This window comes from Phalangium opilio, unplaced genomic scaffold (assembly GCF_054372755.1).
Source record: "Phalangium opilio isolate 3A_F unplaced genomic scaffold, DU_Popi_V2 ptg001675l_1, whole genome shotgun sequence".
In the NCBI taxonomy this organism is placed as follows: domain Eukaryota; kingdom Metazoa; phylum Arthropoda; class Arachnida; order Opiliones; family Phalangiidae; genus Phalangium; species Phalangium opilio.
This window is the reverse complement of record NW_028324261.1, coordinates 1,326,194-1,349,450: the sequence shown is the minus strand read 5'-3', so window position 1 is coordinate 1,349,450 and position 23,257 is coordinate 1,326,194. Positions and strand designations below refer to the sequence as shown.

Sequence of the window (23,257 nt, the reverse complement as noted above, 5' to 3'; positions counted from 1 at the left end):
ATAAGTGAAAAAGCCAACGGCACGCAGTATTCCCAAGAACTGACTGCGCTCGACGCTGCTAACGTCGGCGATCGGACGAGAACCGTTGTTCTCAGCGTGATATGGCCGTTGCCGAGAGTGCTAGATAATAATTCGAATTTAAATTAAGTGAGACAAATTAACCTTCATCTTTTTAAAACAATAACAAAAAGAAAATATGTTTGCTTTTTTCATATCTATTGGAATTTAAAAGAGGAAAAAAAAAGAATCAACCATTTAAATTCTGAGCTTCCGTGGCTCAATGGTTAGCGCGTTCGCCTGTTAACCAATAGGTTGGTGGTTCGAGCCCATCCGGGAGCGGTGTTGTGACGTCTCAGTTGTAGCGTAAAAAGTCAAAACTTTTCCACAATACGTGACAACCATTTAATTTCTGAGCTTCCGTGGCTGAATGGTTAGCGCGTTCGGCTGTTAACCAATAGGTTGGTGGTTAGAGCCCATCCGGGAGCGGTGTTGTGAGATCTCAGATGTAACGTAAAATGTCAGAGTTTTTCCACAATACCTGACGAACATTTAATTTTTGGGCTTCCGTGGCGCAATTATTAGCGCGTTCAACTGTTAATCGAAAGGCTGGTGGTTCAGGCCCACCCGGAAGAGGTGTTGTGGGGTCTCAGATGTAGCGTAAAAAGTCAAAACTTATCCACAATACATGACAACCATTTAATTTCTGAGCTTCCGTGGCTCAATGGTTAGCGCGTTCGGCTGTTAACCAATAGGTTGGTGGTTCGAGCCCACCCGGGAGCGGTGGTGTAGGATCTCAAATGTAACGTAGAAAGCCAAAGTTTTGCCACAATACCTGACGACCATTAAATTTTTGGGCTTCCTTGGCGCAATGGTTAGCGCGTTCGGCTGTTAACCGAAAGGTTGGTGGTTCGAGCCCAACCGGAAGAGGTGTTGTAGGGTCACACATGTAACGTAAAAAGTCATAACTTATCCACAATACCTGACAACCATTTAATTTCTGAGCTTCCGTGGCTCAAAGGTTAGCGCGTTCGGCTGTTAACCAATAGGTGTGTGGTTCGAGCCCATCCAGGAGCGGTTTTGTGACGTCTCAGATGTGACGTAAAAAGTCAAGGTTTTTTCCACAACACCTGACGACCATTTAATTTTTGGTCTTCCGTGGCGCAATGGTTAGCGCGTTCGGCTGTTAACCAATAGGTTGGTGGTTCGAGCCCATCCGGGAGCGGTGTTGTGAGGTCTCAGATGTAACGTAAAATGTCAGAGTTTTTCCACAATACCTGACGAACATTTAATTTTTGGGCTTCCGTGGCGCAATGATTAGCGCGTTCAGCTGTTAACCGAAAGGTTGGTGGTTCGAGCCCATCCGGGAGCGGTGTTGTGACGTCTCATATGTAACGTAAAATGTCAAAACTTTTCCACAATATGTGACAACCACTTAAATTCTGAGCTTCCGTGGCTCAATGGTTAGCGAATTCGGCTGTTAACCAATAGGTTGGTGGTTCGAGCCCACCCGGGACCGGTGGTGTGGGATCTCAAATGTAACGTAGAAAGCCAAAGTTTTGCCACAATACCTGACGACCATTAAATTTTTGGGCTTCCTTGGCTCAAAGGTTAGCGCGTTCGGCTGTTAACGAATAGGTGTGTGGTTCGAGCCCATCCGGGAGCGGTGTTGTGACGTCTCAGATGTGACGTAAAAAGTCAAGGCTTTTTCCACAGCACCTGACGACCATTTAATTTTTGGGCTTCCGTGGCGCAATGATTAGCGCGTTCAGCTGTTAATCGAAAGATTGAAGGTTCGAGCCCACCCGAGAGAGGTGTTGTGGGGTCTCAGATGTAGCGTAAAAAGTCAAAACTTTTCCACAATACGTGACAACCATTTAAATTCTGAGCTTCCGTGGCTCAATGGTTAGCGCGTTCGCCTGTTAACCAATAGGTTGGTGGTTCGAGCCCATCCGGGAGCGGTGTTGTGACGTCTCAGATGTGACGTAAAAAGTCAAAGTTTTTCCACAACACCGGACGACCATTTAATTTTTGGGCTTCCGTTGCGCAATGGTTAGCGCGTTCAGCTGCTGTTCAAAAGACTGGTGGTTTGAGCCCTCCCGGGAGCGGTGTTGTGACGTCTCAGATGTAACATAAAATGTCAGAGTTTTTCCACAATACCTGACGAACATTGAATTTTTGGGCTTCCGTGGCGCAATGGTTAGCGCGTTCAGCTGTTAATCGAAAGGTTGGTGGTTCGAGCCCACCCGGGAGAGGTGTTGTGGGGTCTCAGATGTAGCGTAAAAAGTCAAAACGTTTCCACAATACGTGACAACCATTTAATTTCTGAGCCTCCGTGGCTCAATGGTTAGCGCGTTCGGCTGTTAACCAATAGGTTAGTGGTTCGAGCCCACCCGGGAGCGGCGTTGTGGGATCTCAAATGTAACGTAGAAAGCCAAAGTTTTTCCACAATACCTGACGATCATTTAATTTTTGGGCTTCCGTGGCGCAATGGTTAGGGCGTTCGGCTGTTAACCAATAGGTTGGTGGTTCGAGCCCTCCCGGGCGCAGTGTTGTGGGATCTCAAACGTAACGTAGAAAGCCAAAGTTTTTCCACAATACCTGACGACCATTTAATTTTTGGGCTTCCGTGGCGCAATGATTAGCGCGTTCAGCTGTTAATCGAAAGGTTGAAGGTTCGAGCCCACCCGGGAGAGGTGTTGTGGGGTCTCAGATGTAGCGTAAAAATTCAAAACTTTTCCACAATACGTGACAACCATTTAAGTTTGAGCTTCCTTGGCTCAATGGTTAGCGCTTTCGGCTGTTAACGAATAGGTGTGTGGTTCGAGCCCATCCGGGAGCGGTGTTGTGACGTCTCAGATGTGACGTAAAAAGTCAAGGCTTTTTCCACAGCTCCTGACGACCATTTAATTTTTGGGCTTCCGTGGCGCAATGATTAGCGCGTTCAGCTGTTAATCGAAAGGTTGAAGGTTCGAGCCCACCCGAGAGAGGTGTTGTGGGGTCTCAGATGTAGCGTAAAAAGTCAAAACTTTTCCACAATACGTGACAACCATTTAAATTCTGAGCTTCCGTGGCTCAATGGTTAGCGCGTTCGCCTGTTAACCAATAGGTTGGTGGTTCGAGCCCATCCGGGAGCGGTGTTGTGACGTCTCAGATGTGACGTTAAAAGTCAAAGTTTTTCCACAACACCGGACGACCATTTAATTTTTGGGCTTCCGTTGCGCAATGGTTAGCGCGTTCAGCTGCTGTTCAAAAGACTGGTGGTTTGAGCCCTCCCGGGAGCGGTGTTGTGACGTCTCAGATGTAACATAAAATGTCAGAGTTTTTCCACAATACCTGACGAACATTGAATTTTTGGGCTTCCGTGGCGCAATGGTTAGCGCGTTCAGCTGTTAATCGAAAGGTTGGTGGTTCGAGCCCACCCGGGAGAGGTGTTGTGGGGTCTCAGATGTAGCGTAAAAAGTCAAAACGTTTCCACAATACGTGACAACCATTTAATTTCTGAGCCTCCGTGGCTCAATGGTTAGCGCGTTCGGCTGTTAACCAATAGGTTAGTGGTTCGAGCCCACCCGGGAGCGGCGTTGTGGGATCTCAAATGTAACGTAGAAAGCTAAAGTTTTTCCACAATACCTGACGATCATTTAATTTTTGGGCTTCCGTGGCGCAATGGTTAGGGCGTTCGGCTGTTAACCAATAGGTTGGTGGTTCGAGCCCTCCCGGGCGCGGTGTTGTGGGATCTCAAACGTAACGTAGAAAGCCAAAGTTTTTCCACAATACCTGACGACCATTTAATTTTTGGGCTTCCGTGGCGCAATGATTAGCGCGTTCAGCTGTTAATCGAAAGGTTGAAGGTTCGAGCCCACCCGGGAGAGGTGTTGTGGGGTCTCAGATGTAGCGTAAAAATTCAAAACTTTTCCACAATACGTGACAACCATTTAATTTCTGAGCTTCCGTGGCTCAATGGTTAGCGCTTTCGGCTGTTAACCAATAGGTTGGTGGTTCGAGCCCATCCGGGAGCGGTGTTGTGAGGTCTCAGATGTGACGTAAAAAGTCAAGGTTTTTACACAATACCTGACGAGCATTTAATTTTTGGGCTTCCGTGGCGCAATGGTTAGCGCGTTCAGCAGTTAACAAATAGGTTAGTGGTTCGAGCCCACCCGGGAGCGGCGTTGTGGGATCTCAAACGTAACGTAGAAAGCCAAAGTTTTTCCACAATACCTGACAACCATTTAATTTTTGGGCTTCCGTGGCGCAATGGTTAACGCGTTCGGCTGTTAACCAATAGGTTGGTGGTTCGAGCCCACCCGGGAGCGGTGTTGTGGGATCTCAAATGTAACGTAGAAAGCCAAAGTTTTTCCACAATACGTGACGACCATTTAATTTCTGAGCTTCCGTGGCTCAATGGTTAGCGCGTTCGGCTGTTAACCAATAGGTTGGTGGTTCGAGCCCATCCGGGAGCGGTGTTGTGAGGTCTCAGAAGTGACGTAAAAAGTCAAGGTTTTTCCACAATACCTGACGAACATTTAATTTTTGGGCTTCCTTGGCGCAATGGTTAGCGCGTTCAGCAGTTAACAAATAGGTTAGTGGTTCGAGCCCACCCGGGAGCGGCGTTGTGGGATCTCAAACGTAACGTAGAAAGCCAAAGTTTTTCCACAATACCTGACGACCATTTAATTTTTGGGCTTCCGTGGCGCAATGGTTAACGCGTTCGGCTGTTAGCCAATAGGTTGGTGGTTCGAGCCCACCCGGGAGCGGTGTTGTGGGATCTCAAATGTAACGTAGAAAGCCAAAGTTTTTCCACAATACGTGACGACCATTTAATTTCTGAGCTTCCGTGGCTCAATGGTTAGCGCGTTCGGCTGTTAACCAATAGGTTGGTGGTTCGAGCCCATCCGGGAGCGGTGTTGTGAGGTCTCAGAAGTGACGTAAAAAGTCAAGGTTTTTCCACAATACCTGACGAACATTTAATTTTGGGCTTCCTTGGCGCAACGGTTAGCGCGTTCGGCTGTTAACCGAAAGGTTGGTTGTTCGAGCCCAACCGGGAGAGGTGTTGTAGGGTCTCAGATGTAACGTAATAAGTCATAACTTATCCACAATACCTGACAACCATTTAATTTCTGAGCTTCCGTGGCTCAATGGTTAGCGCGTTCGGCTGTTAACCAATAGGTTGGTGGTTCGAGCCCATCCGGGAGCGGTGTTGTGAGGTCTCAGATTTAACGTAAAATGTCAGAGTTTTTCCACAATACCTGACGAACATTTAATTTTTCGGCTTCCGTGGCGCAATGGTTAGCGCGTTCGGCTGTTAACCAATAGGTGGGTTGTTCGAGCCCATCCGGGAGCGGTGTTGTGACGTCTCAGATGTAACGTAAAATGTCAGAGTTTTTCCACAATAAATGACGAACATTTAATTTTTGGGCTTCCTTGGCGCAATGGTTAGCGCGTTCGGCTGTTAACCGAAAGGTTGGTGGTTCGAGCCCAACCGGAAGAGGTGTTGTAGGGTCACACATGTAACGTAAAAAGTCATAACTTATCCACAATACCTGACAACCATTTAATTTCTGAGCTTCCGTGGCTCAATGGTTAGCGCGTTCGGCTGTTAACCAATAGGTTGGTGGTTCGAGCCCACCCGGGAGCGGTGGTGTGGGATCTCATATGTAACGTAGAAAGCCAAAGTTTTGCCACAATACCTGACGACCATTAAATTTTTGGGCCTTCTTGGCGCAATTGTTAGTGCGTTCGGCTGTTAACCGAAAGGTTGGTGGTTCGAGCCCAACCGGAAGAGGTGTTGTAGGGTCTCAGATGTAACGTAAAAAGTCATAACTTATCTACAATACCTGACAACCATTTAATTTCTGAGCTTCCGTGGCTCAAAGGTTAGCGCGTTCGGCTGTTTGTTTGTTCATGTATTGCTTAATTACTTGACCCTGTTCTTTCGATTAAAAATAATAACATATCTTTAGTGTAGCGGTTATCGCATCCGCCTCACTCCCGGAAGGCCACAGGTTCGAAACCGCGAAGTTTTTTTTATAATTATCCGAACATTTGTGTCAAGGTCACATTATTTACATCCCCGTATCTCTGGTAGAACCAGAGTTACGAGCCTCCAGAATTTAGTCTAATGTATTTCCTATGGAGGGGTTTGTTTGTTTACGATTAGCTTAATTACTCGACTACTGTTTGTCGTAGCCCTAATTCTAAGTATGGCTAGATGGGGGACAAATTGGTCTATAACATACTCAAAGGACATCCCCGTATCTCCAGTAGAAACAGAGTTACGAGCCTGCAAAGTTTATTTTCAAAAATCAAAAGTAACCTTCTAACAATAAGTGAGACAAAAAGTAAGTTGACGACGATATTGAGGTAGCCTCAAGTTTAAAGTATCCTTGTATGGGGAGCAAAGAGTACTATAACATATCCAAAGGAGATCCCAGTATCTCTTGTAGAACAAGAGTTATGAGCCTCCAAAGTTTAGTGCAAAAATCATAAGTAACATAATAAAAATAAGTGAGACGATACCAAGTTGACGAACATTTTGCTTAATATCTCGGCCCCTGTTTGTCCTAGCTCAATGTTTTTAGTATGGTTAGATGGGGGACAATTTGGACTATAACATATCCTAAGGACATCCCCGTATCTCTAGTAAACACAGAGTTATGGGCCTGCAAAGCATAGTCTAAGGCATTTCCTTTGGACGGGTTGTTTGTTTACGTTTAGCTTAATTACTCGGCCCCTGTTTTTCGTAGCTCAATGTTTTTAGTATGGTTAGATGGGGGACAAATTGGAATATAACATACTCAAAGGACATCGCCGTATCTACAGTAGAAACAGAGTTACGAGCCTGCAAAGTATACTCTAATGCATTTTCTATGGAGGGGTTTGTTTGTTCATGTATTGCTTAATTACTTGACCCTGTTCTTTCGATTAAAAATAATAACATATCTTTAGTGTAGCGGTTATCGCATCCGCCTCACTCCCGGAAGGCCACAGGTTCGAAACCGCGAAGTTTTTTTTTATAATTATCCGAACATTTGTGTCAAGGTCACATTATTTACATCCCCGTATCTCTGGTAGAACCAGAGTTACGAGCCTCCAGAATTTAGTCTAATGTATTTCCTATTGTCGGGTTGTTTGTTTACGTATAGCTTAATTACTCGGCCCCTGCTGTTCGTAGCTCAATGTTTTTAGTATGGTTAGATGGGGGACAAATTGGAATATAACATACTCAAAGGACATCGCCGTATCTACAGTAGAAACAGAGTTACGAGCCTGCAAAGTATAGTCTAATGCATTTTCTATGGAGGGGTTTGTTTCTTCATGTATTGCTTAATTACTTGACCCTGTTCTTTCGATTAAAAATAATAACATATCTTTAGTGTAGCGGTTATCGCATCCGCCTCACTCCCGGAAGGCCACAGGTTCGAAACCGCGAAGTTTTTTTTTATAATTATCCGAACATTTGTGTCAAGGTCACATTATTTACATCCCCGTATCTCTGGTAGAACCAGAGTTACGAGCCTCCAGAATTTAGTCTAATGTATTTCCTATGGACGGGTTGTTTGTTTACGTTTAGCTTAATTACTCGGCCCCTGTTTTTCGTAGCTCAATGTTTTTAGTATGGTTAGATGGGGGACAAATTGGAATATAACATACTCAAAGGACATCGCCGTATCTACAGTAGAAACAGAGTTACGAGCCTGCAAAGTATACTCTAATGCATTTTCTATGGAGGGGTTTGTTTGTTCATGTATTGCTTAATTACTTGACCCTGTTCTTTCGATTAAAAATAATAACATATCTTTAGTGTAGCGGTTATCGCATCCGCCTCACTCCCGGAAGGCCACAGGTTCGAAACCGCGAAGTTTTTTTTTATAATTATCCGAACATTTGTGTCAAGGTCACATTATTTACATCCCCGTATCTCTGGTAGAACCAGAGTTACGAGCCTCCAGAATTTAGTCTAATGTATTTCCTATGGACGGGTTGTTTGTTTACGTTTAGCTTAATTACTCGGCCCCTGTTTTTCGTAGCTCAATGTTTTTAGTATGGTTAGATGGGGGACAAATTGGAATATAACATACTCAAAGGACATCGCCGTATCTACAGTAGAAACAGAGTTACGAGCCTGCAAAGTATACTCTAATGCATTTTCTATGGAGGGGTTTGTTTGTTCATGTATTGCTTAATTACTTGACCCTGTTCTTTCGATTAAAAATAATAACATATCTTTAGTGTAGCGGTTATCGCATCCGACTCACTCCCGGAAGGCCACAGGTTCGAAACCGCGAAGTTTTTTTTTATAATTATCCGAACATTTGTGTCAAGGTCACATTATTTACATCCCCGTATCTCTGGTAGAACCAGAGTTACGAGCCTCCAGAATTTAGTCTAATGGATTTCCTATGAGGGGTTTGTTTGTTTACGATTAGCTTAATTACTCGACTACTGTTTGTCGTAGCTCAATGTTTTTAGTACGGTTAGATGGGGGACAAATTGGATTATAGGAAATACATTAGACTAAATTCTGGAGGCTCGTAACTCTGTTTCTACTGTAGATACGGCGATGTCCTTTGAGTATGTTATATTCCAATTTGTCCCCCATCTAACCATACTAAAAACATTGAGCTACGAAAAACAGGGGCCGAGTAATTAAGCTAAACGTAAACAAACAACCCGTCCAAAGGAAATGCATTAGACTATGCTTTGCAGGCCCATAACTCTGTGTTTACTAGAGATACGGGGATGTCCTTAGGATATGTTATAGTCCAAATTGTCCCCCATCTAACCATACTAAAAACATTGAGCTACGACAAACAGGGGCCGAGATATTAAGCAAAATGTTCGTCAACTTTGGTATCGTCTCACTTATTTTTATTATGTTACTTATGATTTTTGCACTAAACTTTGGAGGCTCATAACTCTTGTTCTACAAGAGATACTGGGATCTCCTTTGGATATGTTATAGTACTCTATGCTCCCCATACAAGGATACTTTAAACTTGAGGCTACCTCAATATCGTCGTCAACTTACTTTTTGTCTCACTTATTGTTAGAAGGTTACTTTTGATTTTTGAAAATAAACTTTGCAGGCTCGTAACTCTGTTTCTACTGGAGATACGGGGATGTCCTTTGAGTATGTTATAGACCAATTTGTCCCCCATCTAGCCATACTAAGAATTAGGGCTACGACAAACAGTAGTCGAGTAATTAAGCTAATCGTAAACAAACAAACCCCTCCATAGGAAATACATTAGACTAAATTCTGGAGGCTCGTAACTCTGGTTCTACCAGAGATACGGGGATGTAAATAATGTGACCTTGACACAAATGTTCGGATAATTATAAAGGTCTTTGCATGTTCCAAGCAAAAAAAAAAACCTCGCGGTTTCGAACCTGTGGCCTTCCGTGAGTGAGGCGGATGCGATAACCGCTACACTAAAGATATGTTATTATTTTTAATCGAAAGAACAGGGTCAAGTAATTAAGCAATACGCGAACAAACAAACCCCTCCATAGAAAATGCATTAGACTATATTTTGCAGGCTCGTAAATCTGTTTCTACTGTAGATACGGGGATGTCCTTTGAGTATGTTATAGTCCAATTTGTCCCCCATCTAACCATACTAAAAACATTGAGCTACGACAAACAGTAGTCGAGTAATTAAGCTAATCGTAAACAAACAAACCCCTCCATAGGAAATCCATTAGACTAAATTCTGGAGGCTCGTAACTCTGGTTCTACCAGAGATACGGGGATGTAAATAATGTGACCTTGACACAAATGTTCGGATAATTATAAAAAAAAACTTCGCGGTTTCGAACCTGTGGCCTTCCGGGAGTGAGGCGGATGCGATAACCGCTACACTAAAACAAACAACCCGTCCAAAGGAAATGCAAGTAACCTTCTAACAATAAGTGAGACAAAAAATAAGTTGACGACGATATTGAGGTAGCCTCAAGTTTAAAGTATCCTTGTATGGGGAGCAAAGAGTACTATAACATATCCAAAGGAGATCCCAGTATCTCTTGTAGAACAAGAGTTATGAGCCTCCAAAGTTTAGTGCAAAAATCATAAGTAACATAATAAAAATAAGTGAGACGATACCAAAGTTGACGAACATTTTGCTTAATATCTCGGCCCCTGTTTGTCGTAGCTCAATGTTTTTAGTATGTATAGTCTAATGCATTTCCTATGGAGGGGTTTGTTTGTTTACGATTAGCTTAATTACTCGACTGCTGTTTGTCGTAGCTCAATGTTTTTAGTATGGTTAGATGGGGGACAAATTGGACTATAACATACTCAAAGGACATCCCCGTATCTCCAGTAGAAACAGAGTTACGAGCCTGCAAAGTATAGTCTAATGCATTTTCTATGGAGGGGTTTGTTTGTTCACGTATTACTTAATTACTTGACCCTGTTCTTTCGATTAAAAATAATAACATATCTTTAGTGTAGCGGTTATCGCATCCGCCTCACTCTCGGTAGGCCACAGGTTCGAAACCGCGAAGTTTTTTTTTTGCTTGGAGCATGCAAAGACCTTTATAATTATCCGAACATTTGTGTCAAGGTCACATTATTTACATCCCCGTATCTCTGGTAGAACCAGAGTTACGAGCCTGCAAAGTTTATTTTCAAAAATCAAAAGTAACCTTCTAACAATAAGTGAGACAAAAAATAAGTTGACGACGATATTGAGGTAGCCTCAAGTTTAAAGTATCCTTGTATGGGGAGCAAAGAGTACTATAACATATCCAAAGGAGATCCCAGTATCTCTTGTAGAACAAGAGTTATGAGCCTCCAAAGTTTAGTGCAAAAATCATAAGTAACATAATAAAAATAAGTGAGACGATACCAAAGTTGACGAACATTTTGCTTAATATCTCGGCCAATGTTTGTCGTAGCTCAATGTTTTTAGTATGGTTAGATGGGGGACAATTTGGACTATAACATATCCTAAGGACATCCCCGTATCTCTAGTAGACACAGAGTTATGGGCCTGCAAAATATAGTCTAATGCATTTCCTATGGACGGGTTGTTTGTTTACGTTTAGCTTAATTACTCGGCCCTTGTTTGTCGTAGCTCATTATTTGTAGTATGGTTAGATGGGAGACATATTGGACTATAACATACTCAAAGGACATCCCCGTATCTCCAGTAGAAACAGATTTACGAGCCTGCAAAGTATAGTCTAATGCATTTCCTATGGAGGGGGTTTGTTTCGTTACGTTTTGCTTAAGTACTCGGCCCCTGTTTGTCGTAGCCCAAAGTTTTTAGTAAGGTTAGATGGGGGACAATTTGGACTATAACATATCCTAAGGACATCCCCGTATCTCTAGTAGACACAGAGTTATGGGCCTGCAAAGTATAGTCTAATGCATTTCCTATGGAGGGGTTTGTTTGTTTACGATTAGCTTAATTACTCGACTGCTGTTTGTCGTAGCTCAATGTTTTTAGTATGGTTAGATGGGGGACAAATTGGACTATAACATACTCAAAGGACATCCCCGTATCTCCAGTAGAAACAGAGTTACGAGCCTGCAAAGTATAGTCTAATGCATTTTCTATGGAGGGGTTTGTTTGTTCACGTATTACTTAATTACTTGACCCTGTTCTTTCGATTAAAAATAATAACATATCTTTAGTGTAGCGGTTATCGCATCCGCCTCACTCTCGGTAGGCCACAGGTTCGAAACCGCGAAGTTTTTTTTTTGCTTGGAACATGCAAAGACCTTTATAATTATCCGAACATTTGTGTCAAGGTCACATTATTTACATCCCCGTATCTCTGGTAGAACCAGAGTTACGAGCCTGCAAAGTTTATTTTCAAAAATCAAAAGTAACCTTCTAACAATAAGTGAGACAAAAAATAAGTTGACGACGATATTGAGGTAGCCTCAAGTTTAAAGTATCCTTGTATGGGGAGCAAAGAGTACTATAACATATCCAAAGGAGATCCCAGTATCTCTTGTAGAACAAGAGTTATGAGCCTCCAAAGTTTAGTGCAAAAATCATAAGTAACATAATAAAAATAAGTGAGACGATACCAAAGTTGACGAACATTTTGCTTAATATCTCGGCTCTACGACAAACAGGGGCCGAACCACCAACCTATTGGTTAACAGCCGAACGCGCTAACCATTGCGCCACGGAAGCCCAAAAATTAAATGCTCGTCAGGTATTGTGTAAAAACCTTGACTTTTTACGTCACATCTGAGACCTCACAACACCGTTCCCGGATGGGCTCGAACCACTAACCTATTGGTTAACAGCCGAACGCGCTAACCATTGAGCCACGGAAGCTCAGAAATTAAATGGTTGTCACGTATTGTGGAAAAGTTATGACCTTTTACGCTACATCTGAGACCCCACAACACCTCTCCCGGGTGGGCTCGTACCACCAACCTTTCGATTAACAGCTGATCGCGCTAATCATTGCGCACGGAAGCCCAAAAATTCAATGTTCGACAGGTATTGTGGAAAAACTCTGACATTTTATGTTACATTTGAGACGTCACAACACCGCTCCCGGGAGGGCTCAAACCACCAGTCTTTTGAATAGCAGCTGAACGCGCTAACCATTGCGCCACGGAAGCCCAAAAATTAAATGGTCGTCATGTATTTTGGAAAAACCTTGACTTTTAACGTCACATCTGAGACGTCAATATACCGCTCCCGGATGGGCTCGAACCACCAACCTATTGGTTAACAGCTGAACGCGCTAACCATTGAGCCACGGAAGCTCAGAAATTAAATGGTTGTCACGTATTGTGGAAAAGTTTTGACTTTTTACGCTACATCTGAGACCCCACAACACCTCTCCCGGGTGGGCTCGAACCTTCAACCTTTCGATTAACAGCTGAACGCGCTAATCATTGCGTCACGGAAACCCAAAAATTAAATGTTTGTCAGGTATTGTGGAAAAACTCTGACATTTTACGTTACATCTGAGACCTCACAACACCGCTCCCGGATGGGGTCGAACCACCAACCTATTGGTTAACAGCCGAACGCGCTAACCATTGAGCCACGGAAGCCCAAAGTTAAATGCTCGTCAGGTATTGTGTAAAACCTTGACTTTTTACGTCACATCTGAGACCTCACAACACCGCTCCCGGATGGGCTCGAACCACCAACCTATTGGTTAACAGCCGAACGCGCTAACCATTGAGCCACGGAAGCTCAGAAATTAAATGGTTGTCACGTATTGTGGAAAAGTTTTGACTTTTTACGCTACATCTGAGACCCCACAACACCTCTCCCGGGTGGGCTCGAACCTTCAACCTTTCGATTAACAGCTGAACGCGCTAATCATTGCGCCACGGAAGCCCAAAAATTAAATGTTCGTCAGGTATTGTGAAAAACTCTGACATTTTACGTTACATCTGAGACCTCACAACACCGCATCCCGGATGGGCTCGAACCACAAATCTATTGGTTAACAGCCGAACGCGATAACCATTGAGCCACGGAAGCTCAGAAATTAAATGGTTGTCAGGTATTGTGGATAAGTTATGACTTATTACGTTATATCTGATACCCTACAACACCTCTCCCGGTTGGCATCGAACCACCAACCTTTCGGTTAACAGCCGAACGAGCTAACCATTGCCCCAAGGAACCCCAAAAATTAAATGTTCGTCAGGTATTGTGGAAAAACCTTGAATTTTTACGTTACATTTGAGATCCCACAACACCGCTCCCGGGTGGGCTCGAACCACCAACCTATTGGTTAACAGCCGAACGCGCCAATCATTGAGCCACGGAAGCTCAGAAATTAAATGGTTGTCACGTGTTGTGGAAAAGTTTTGACTTTTTACGCTACATCTGAGACCCCACAACACCTCTCCCGGGTGGGCTCGTACCACCAACCTTTCGATTAACAGCTGAACGCGCTAACCATTGCGCCACGGAAGCCCAAAAATTCAATGTTCGACAGGTATTGTGGAAAAACTCTGACATTTTATGTTACATTTGAGACGTCACAACACCGCTCCCGGGAGGGCTCAAACCACCAGTTTTTTGAATAGCAGCTGAACGCGATAACCATTGCGCCACGGAAGATCAGAAATTAAATGGTTGTCACGTATTGTGGAAAAGTTTTGACTTTTTACGCTACATCTGAGACGTCACAACACCGCTCCCGGATGGTCTCGAACCACCAACCTATTGGTTAACAGCCGAACGCGCTAACCATTGAGCCACGGAAGCCCAAAGTTAAATGCTCGTCAGGTATTGTGTAAAAACCTTGACTTTTTACGTCACATCTGAGACCTCACAACACCGCTCCCGGATGGGCTCGAACCACCAACCTATTGGTTAACAGCCGAACGCGCTAACCATTGAGCCACGGAAGCTCAGAAATTAAATGGTTGTCACGTATTGTGGAAAAGTTTTGACTTTTTACGCTACATCTGAGACCCCACAACACCTCTCCCGGGTGGGCTCGAACCTTCAACCTTTCGATTAACAGCTGAACGCGCTAATCATTGCGCCACGGAAGCCCAAAAATTAAATGTTCGTCAGGTATTGTGGAAAAACTCTGACATTTTACGTTACATCTGAGACCTCACAACACCGCTCCCGGATGGGCTCGAACCACCAACCTATTGGTTAACAGCCGAACGCGCTAACCATTGCGCCACGGAAGCCCAAAAATTAAATGGTCGTCAGGTGTTGTGGAAAAAACCTTGACTTTTTACGTCACATCTGAGACGTCACAACACCGCTCCCGGATGGGCTCGAGCCACACACCTATTGGTTAACAGCCGAACGCGCTAACCTTTGAGCCACGGAAGCTCAGAAATTAAATGGTTGTCAGGTATTGTGGATAAGTTATGACTTTTTACGTTACATCTGAGACCCTACAACACCTCTTCCGGTTGGGCTCGAACCACCAGCCTTTCGATTAACAGTTGAACGCGCTAATAATTGCGCCACGGAAGCCCAAAAATTTAATGGTCGTCAGGTATTGTGGCAAAACTTTGGCTTTCTACGTTACATTTGAGATCCTACACCAACCGCTCCCGGGTGGGCTCGAACCACCAAACTATTGGTTAACAGCCGAACGCGCTAACCATTGAGCCACGGAAGCTCAGAAATTAAATGGTTGTCACGTATTGTGGATAAGTTTTGACTTTTTACGCTACATCTGAGACCCCACAACACCTCTTCCGGGTGCGCTTGAACCACCAGCCTTTCGATTAACAGTTGAACGCGCTAATAATTGCGCCACGGAAGCCCAAAAATTAAATGTTCGTCAGGTATTGTGGAAAAACTCTGACATTTTACGTTACATCTGAGACGTCACAACACCGCTCCCGGATGGGCTCGAACCACCAACCTTTCGGTTAACAGCTGAACGCGCTGACCATTGCGCCACGGAAGCCCAAAAATTAAATGGTCGTCAGTTATTGTGGAAAAATTTTGGCTTTCAACGTTACATTTGAGATCCCAAAACACCGCTCCCGGGTGGGCTCGAACCACCAACCTATTTGTTAGCAGCCGAATTCGCTAACCATTGAGCCACGGAAGCTCAGATTTTAAATGGTCGTCAGGTGTTGTGGAAAAAACCTTGACTTTTTACGTCACATCTGAGACGTCTCAACACCGCTCCCGGATGGGCTCGAACCACACACCTATTGGTTAACAGCCGAACGCGCTAACCTTTGAGCCACGGAAGCTCAGAAATTAAATGGTTGTCAGGTATTGTTGATAAGTTATGACTTTTTACGTTACATCTGAGACCCTACAACACCTCTCCCGGGTGGGCTCGAACCTTCAACCTTTCGATTAACAGCTGAACGCGCTAATCATTGCGCCACGGAAGCCCAAAAATTAAATGTTCGTCAGGTATTGTGGAAAAACTCTGACATTTTACGTTACAACTGAGACCTCACAACACCGCTCCCGGATGGGCTCGAACCACCAACCTATTGGTTAACAGCCGAACGCGCTAACCATTGCGCCACGGAAGCCCAAAATTTAAATGGTCGTCAGATGTTGTGGAAAAAACCTTGACTTTTTACGTCACATCTGAGACGTCACAACACCGCTCCCGGATGGGCTCGAACCACACACCTATTGGTTAACAGCCGAACGCGCTAACCATTGAGCCACGAAAGCTCAGAAATTAAATGGTTGTCACGTATTGTGGATAAGTTTTGACTTTTTACGCTACATCTGAGACCCCACAACACCTCTTCCGGGTGGGCTTGAACCACCAGCCTTTCGATTAACAGTTGAACGCGCTAATAATTGCGCCAAGGAAGCCCAAAAATTAAATGTTCGTCAGGTATTGTGGAAAAGCTCTGACATTTTACGTTACATCTGAGACGTCACAACACCGCTCCCGGATGGGCTCGAACCACCAACCTTTCGGTTAACAGCCGAACGCGCTAACCATTGCGCCAAGGAAGCTCAAAAATTAAATGTTCGTCAGGTATTGTGGAAAAACCTTGACTTTTTACGTCACTTCTGAGACCTGACAACACCGCTCCCGGATGGGCTCGAACCACCAACCTATTGGTTAACAGCCGAACGCGCTAACCATTGAGCCACGGAAGCTCAGAAATTAAATGGTCGTCACGTATTGTGGAAAAACTTTGGCTTTCTACGTTACATTTGAGATCCCACAACACCGCTCCCGGATGGGCTCGAACCACCAACCTATTGGTTAACAGCCGAACGCGCTAACCATTGCGCCACGGAAGCACAAAAGTTAAATGCTCGTCAGGTATTGTGTAAAAACCTTGACTTTTTACGTCACATCTGAGACCTCACAACACCTCTCCCGGATGGGCTCGAACCACCAACCTATTGGTTAACAGCCGAACGCGCTAACCATTGCGCCACGGAAGCCCAAAAGTTAAATGCTCGTCAGGTATTGTGTAAAAACCTTGACTTTTTACGTCACATCTGAGACCTCACAACACCGCTCCCGGATGGGCTCGAACCACCAACCTATTGGTTAACAGCCGAACGCGCTAACCATTGCGCCACGGAAGCCCAAAATTTAAATGGTCGTCAGATGTTGTGGAAAAAACCTTGACTTTTTACGTCACATCTGAGACGTCACAACACCGCTCCCGGATGGGCTCGAACCACACACCTATTGGTTAACAGCCGAACGCGCTAACCTTTGAGCCACGGAAGCTCAGAAATTAAATGGTTGTCAGGTATTGTAGATTAGTTATGACTTTTTACGTTACATCTGAGACCCTACAACACCTCTTCCGGTTGGGCTCGAACCACCAACCTTTCGGTTAACAGCCGAACGCACTAACAATTGCGCCAAGGAAGCCCAAAAATTTAATGGTCGTCAGGTATTGTGGCAAAACTTTGGCTTTCTACGTTACATTTGAGATCCCACACCACCGCTTCCGGGTGGGCTCGAACCACCAACCTATTGGTTAACAGCCGAACGCGCTAACCATTGAGCCACGAAAGCTCAGAAATTAAATGGTTGTCACGTATTGTGGATAAGTTTTGACTTTTTACGCTACATCTGAGACCCCACAACACCTCTTCCGGGTGGGCTTGAACCACCAGCCTTTCGATTAACAGTTGAACGCGCTAATAATTGCGCCAAGGAAGCCCAAAAATTAAATGTTCGTCAGGTATTGTGGAAAAGCTCTGACATTTTACGTTACATCTGAGACGTCACAACACCGCTCCCGGATGGGCTCGAACCACCAACCTTTCGGTTAACAGCCGAACGCGCTAACCATTGCGCCAAGGAAGCTCAAAAATTAAATGTTCGTCAGGTATTGTGGAAAAACCTTGACTTTTTACGTCACTTCTGAGACCTGACAACACCGCTCCCGGATGGGCTCGAACCACCAACCTATTGGTTAACAGCCGAACGCGCTAACCATTGAGCCACGGAAGCTCAGAAATTAAATGGTCGTCACGTATTGTGGAAAAACTTTGGCTTTCTACGTTACATTTGAGATCCCACAACACCGCTCCCGGATGGGCTCGAACCACCAACCTATTGGTTAACAGCCGAACGCGCTAACCATTGAGCCACGGAAGCTCAGAAATTAAGTGGTCGTCACGTATTGTGGAAAAACTTTGGCTTTCTACGTTACATTTGAGATCCCACAACACCGCTCCCGGATGGGCTCGAACCACCAACCTATTGGTTAACAGCCGAACGCGCTAACCATTGCGCCACGGAAGCACAAAAGTTAAATGCTCGTCAGGTATTGTGTAAAAACCTTGACTTTTTACGTCACATCTGAGACCTCACAACACCTCTCCCGGATGGGCTCGAACCACCAACCTATTGGTTAACAGCCGAACGCGCTAACCATTGCGCCACGGAAGCCCAAAAGTTAAATGCTCGTCAGGTATTGTGTAAAAACCTTGACTTTTTACGTCACATCTGAGACCTCACAACACCGCTCCCGGATGGGCTCGAACCACCAACCTATTGGTTAACAGCCGAACGCGCTAACCATTGCGCCACGGAAGCCCAAAATTTAAATGGTCGTCAGATGTTGTGGAAAAAACCTTGACTTTTTACGTCACATCTGAGACGTCACAACACCGCTCCCGGATGGGCTCGAACCACACACCTATTGGTTAACAGCCGAACGCGCTAACCTTTGAGCCACGGAAGCTCAGAAATTAAATGGTTGTCAGGTATTGTAGATTAGTTATGACTTTTTACGTTACATCTGAGACCCTACAACACCTCTTCCGGTTGGGCTCGAACCACCAACCTTTCGGTTAACAGCCGAACGCACTAACAATTGCGCCAAGGAAGCCCAAAAATTTAATGGTCGTCAGGTATTGTGGCAAAACTTTGGCTTTCTACGTTACATTTGAGATCCCACACCACCGCTTCCGGGTGGGCTCGAACCACCAACCTATTGGTTAACAGCCGAACGCGCTAACCATTGAGCCACGAAAGCTCAGAAATTAAATGGTTGTCACGTATTGTGGATAAGTTTTGACTTTTTACGCTACATCTGAGACCCCACAACACCTCTTCCGGGTGGGCTTGAACCACCAGCCTTTCGATTAACAGTTGAACGCGCTAATAATTGCGCCAAGGAAGCCCAAAAATTAAATGTTCGTCAGGTATTGTGGAAAAGCTCTGACATTTTACGTTACATCTGAGACGTCACAACACCGCTCCCGGATGGGCTCGAACCACCAACCTTTCGGTTAACAGCCGAACGCGCTAACCATTGCGCCAAGGAAGCTCAAAAATTAAATGTTCGTCAGGTATTGTGGAAAAACCTTGACTTTTTACGTCACTTCTGAGACCTGACAACACCGCTCCCGGATGGGCTCGAACCACCAACCTATTGGTTAACAGCCGAACGCGCTAACCATTGAGCCACGGAAGCTCAGAAATTAAATGGTCGTCACGTATTGTGGAAAAACTTTGGCTTTCTACGTTACATTTGAGATCCCACAACACCGCTCCCGGATGGGCTCGAACCACCAACCTATTGGTTAACAGCCGAACGCGCTAACCATTGCGCCACGGAAGCACAAAAGTTAAATGCTCGTCAGGTATTGTGTAAAAACCTTGACTTTTTACGTCACATCTGAGACCTCACAACACCTCTCCCGGATGGGCTCGAACCACCAACCTATTGGTTAACAGCCGAACGCGCTAACCATTGCGCCACGGAAGCCCAAAAGTTAAATGCTCGTCAGGTATTGTGTAAAAACCTTGACTTTTTACGTCACATCTGAGACCTCACAACACCGCTCCCGGATGGGCTCGAACCACCAACCTATTGGTTAACAGCCGAACGCGCTAACCATTGCGCCACGGAAGCCCAAAAGTTAAACGCTCGTCAGGTATTATGTAAAAACCTTGATTTTTTACGTCACATCTGAGACCTCACAACACCGCTCCCGGATGGGGTCGAACCACCACCCTATGGGTTAACAGCCGAACGCGCTAACCATTGCGCCACGGAAGCCAAAAAATTAAATGTTCGTCAGGGATTGTGGAAAAACTCTGACATTTTACGTTACATCTGAGACGTCACAACACCGCTCCCGGGAGGGCTCAACGATTTTGAAAATGTTATTAAAAATCGAGGTACATTTTTAATTATTGTTCAATCGAGATGAAATCACTTTTAATGAGTGTTTTATAGGGAATTAAGCTGAATTCGGTCAAAAATTTCTCCGGAAAAAAATGCATTCAAAAAAGTACCGAAAAAATCGCATGTTTTTCTTCTTCAAGACACAAAATCCGTGAATACGATTTCTTATTGAAAATTGAATTTTAACAGTTTTTTGAATGAATATCGTTACATTGCTTGAATTAAAGCAAAAAGTATAAAAGTAATGGATTCAATGAATATATTTGAAAATAGAGAAGAACTACTCAAAATATGCTTCTTTGGCCGTGAAACGCCGATTTTGAAAATGTTATTAAAAATCGAGGTAAATTTTTAATTATGTTCAATCGAGATGAAATCACTTTTTATGGGTGTTTTATAGGGAATTAAGCTGAATTCGGTCAAACATTTCTCCAGAAAATAATGCATTCAAAAGTGTACCGAAAAAATCGCATGTTTTTCTTCTTCAAGATACAAAATCCGTGACAACGATTTCTTATTGAAAAATTTAATTTTAACAGTTTTTTTAATGAATATCGTTACATTTGCTTGAATTAAAGCAAAAGGTATAAAAATAATGGTTTCAGTGGTTATATTTGAAAATAGTGAAGAAATACTTAAAGTGGTCTCCCTCCCAAGTACTGACTGCGCTCGACGCTTCTTAACTTCGGTTATCGGACGAGAACCGGTGTATTCAGCGTGTTATGGCCGTTTCTCGAGAGTGCTAGTTAATAATTTGAATTAAATTAACTTTCATCTTTATAAAACAATAACAAAAAGAAGATATGTATGCTTTTTTCATATTTGGTGGAATTTGAAAGAGGAAACAAAAGTGAAAAAGCCGACGGCACGCAGTATTCCCAAGTACTGTATGCGCTCGACGCTGCTTAACTTCGGTTATCGGACGAGAACCGGTGTATTCAGCGTGATATGGCCGTTGCCGAGAGTGCTAGGTAATAATTCGAATTTAAATTAAGTGAGACAAATTAACCATCATCTTTTTAAAACAATAACAAAAAGAAAATAAGTTTGCTTTTTTCAAATCTTCTGGAATTTAAAAGAGGAAAAAAAAGTGAAAAAGCCAACGGCACGCAGTGTTCCTAAGTGGTCTCCCTCCCAAGTAGTGACTGCGCTCGACGCTGCTTAACTTCGGTTATCGGACGAGAACCGGTGTATTCAGCGTGATATGGCCGTTGCCGAGAGTGCTAGTTAATAATTTGAATTTAATTAACTTTCATCTTTATAAAACAATAACAAAATGAAGATATGTGTGCTTTTTTCAAATCGGGTGGAATTTAAAAGAGGAAACAATAGTGAAAAACCAACGGCACGCAATATTCCCAAGTACTGACTGCGCTCGACGCTGCTAACGTCGGCGATCGGACGAAAACCGGTGTTCTCAGCGTGATATGGCCGTTTCCGAGAGTGCTAGTTAAAAATTCGAATTTAAATTAAGTGAGACAAATTAACCCTCATCTTTCTAAAACAATAACAAAAAGAAGATATGTTTGCTTTTTTCATATCTATTGGAATTTAAAAGAGGAAAAAAAAGTGAAAAAGCTAACGGCACGCAGTGTTCCTAAGTGGTCGCCCTCCCTAATACTGACTGCGCTCGACGCTGCTTAACTTCGGTTATCGTACGAGAACCGGTGTATTCAGCGTGTTATGGCCGTTGCCGATAGTGCTAGTTAATAATTTGAATTAAATTAACTTTCATCTTTATAAAACAATAACAAAAAGAAGATATGTGTGCTTTTTTCAATTCGGGTGGAATTTAAAAGAGGAAACAAAAGTGAAAAACCAACGGCACGCAGTATTCCCAAGTACTGACTGCGCTCGACGCTGCTACCAGGGCGATCGGACGAGAACCGGTGTTCTCAACGTGATATGGCCGTTGCCGAGAGTGCTAGTTAAAAATTCGAATTTAAATTAAGTGAGACAAATTAACCTTCATCTTTATAAAACATTAACAAAAAGAAAATATGTTTGCTTTTTTCATATCGGGTGGAATTTAAAAGAGGAAACAAAAGTGAAAAAGCCAACGGCACGCAGTATTCCCAAGTACTGACTGCGCTCGACGCTGCTAACGTCGGCGATCGGACGAGAACCGGTGTTCTCAGCGTGATATGGCCGTTGCCGAGAGTGCTAGTTAATAATTCGAATTTAAATTAAGTGAGACAAATTAACCTTCATCATTTTAAAACAATAACAAAAAAACATGTTTACTTTTTTCATATCTATTAAAATTTAAAAGAGGAAAAAAAGTGAATAAGCCAACGGCACGCAGTGTTCCTAAGTGGTCTCCCTCCCAAGTACTGACTGCGCTCGACGCTGCTTAACTTCGGTGATCGGACGAGAACCGCTGTATTCAGCGTGATATGGTCGTTGCCGAGAGTGCTAGTTAATAATTCGAATTTAAATTAAGTGAGACAAATTAACCTTTATCATTTTAAAACAATAACAAAATGAAAACATGTTTGCTTTTTTCATATCTATTAAAATTTAAAAGAGGAAAAAAAAAGTGAAAAAGCCAACGGCACGCAGTGTTCCTAAGTGGTCTCCCTCCCAAGTAGTGACTGCGCTCGACGCTGCTTAACATCGGTTATCGGACGAGAACCGCTGTATTCAGCGTGATATGGCCGTTGCCGAGAGTGCTGGTTAATAATTTTAATTTAATTAACTTTCATCTTTATAAAACAATAACAAAAAGAAGATATGTTTGCTTTTGTCATATCGGGTGGAATTTAAAAGAGGAAACAAAAGTGAAAAAGCCAACGGCACGCAGTATTCCCAAGTACTGACTGCGCTCGACGCTGCTAACGTCGGCGATCGGACGAGAACCGTTGTTCTCAGCGTGATATGGCCGTTGCCGAGAGTGCTAGATAATAATTCGAATTTAAATTAAGTGAGACAAATTAACCTTCATCTTTTTAAAACAATAACAAAAAGAAAATATGTTTGCTTTTTTCATATCTATTGGAATTTAAAAGAGGAAAAAAAAGAATCAACCATTTAAATTCTGAGCTTCCGTGGCTCAATGGTTAGCGCGTTCGCCTGTTAACCAATAGGTTGGTGGTTCGAGCCCATCCGGGAGCGGTGTTGTGACGTCTCAGTTGTAGCGTAAAAAGTCAAAACTTTTCCACAATACGTGACAACCATTTAATTTCT

At 43.7% G+C, this 23,257-nt stretch overlaps 4 pseudogenes; all 4 read right to left on the bottom strand.

Annotated features, from left to right (window-relative positions):
- Window positions 1–21,168: 21,168 nt before the first annotated feature.
- LOC149582461 (5S ribosomal RNA) lies at window positions 21,169–21,287 on the bottom strand (annotated as a pseudogene).
- Window positions 21,288–21,647: 360 nt separating this feature from the next.
- On the bottom strand, window positions 21,648–21,766 carry LOC149582460 (5S ribosomal RNA; annotated as a pseudogene).
- Window positions 21,767–22,360: 594 nt separating this feature from the next.
- Window positions 22,361–22,479, bottom strand: LOC149582459 (5S ribosomal RNA; annotated as a pseudogene).
- Window positions 22,480–22,617: 138 nt separating this feature from the next.
- Window positions 22,618–22,736, bottom strand: LOC149582458 (5S ribosomal RNA; annotated as a pseudogene).
- Window positions 22,737–23,257: the final 521 nt, after the last annotated feature.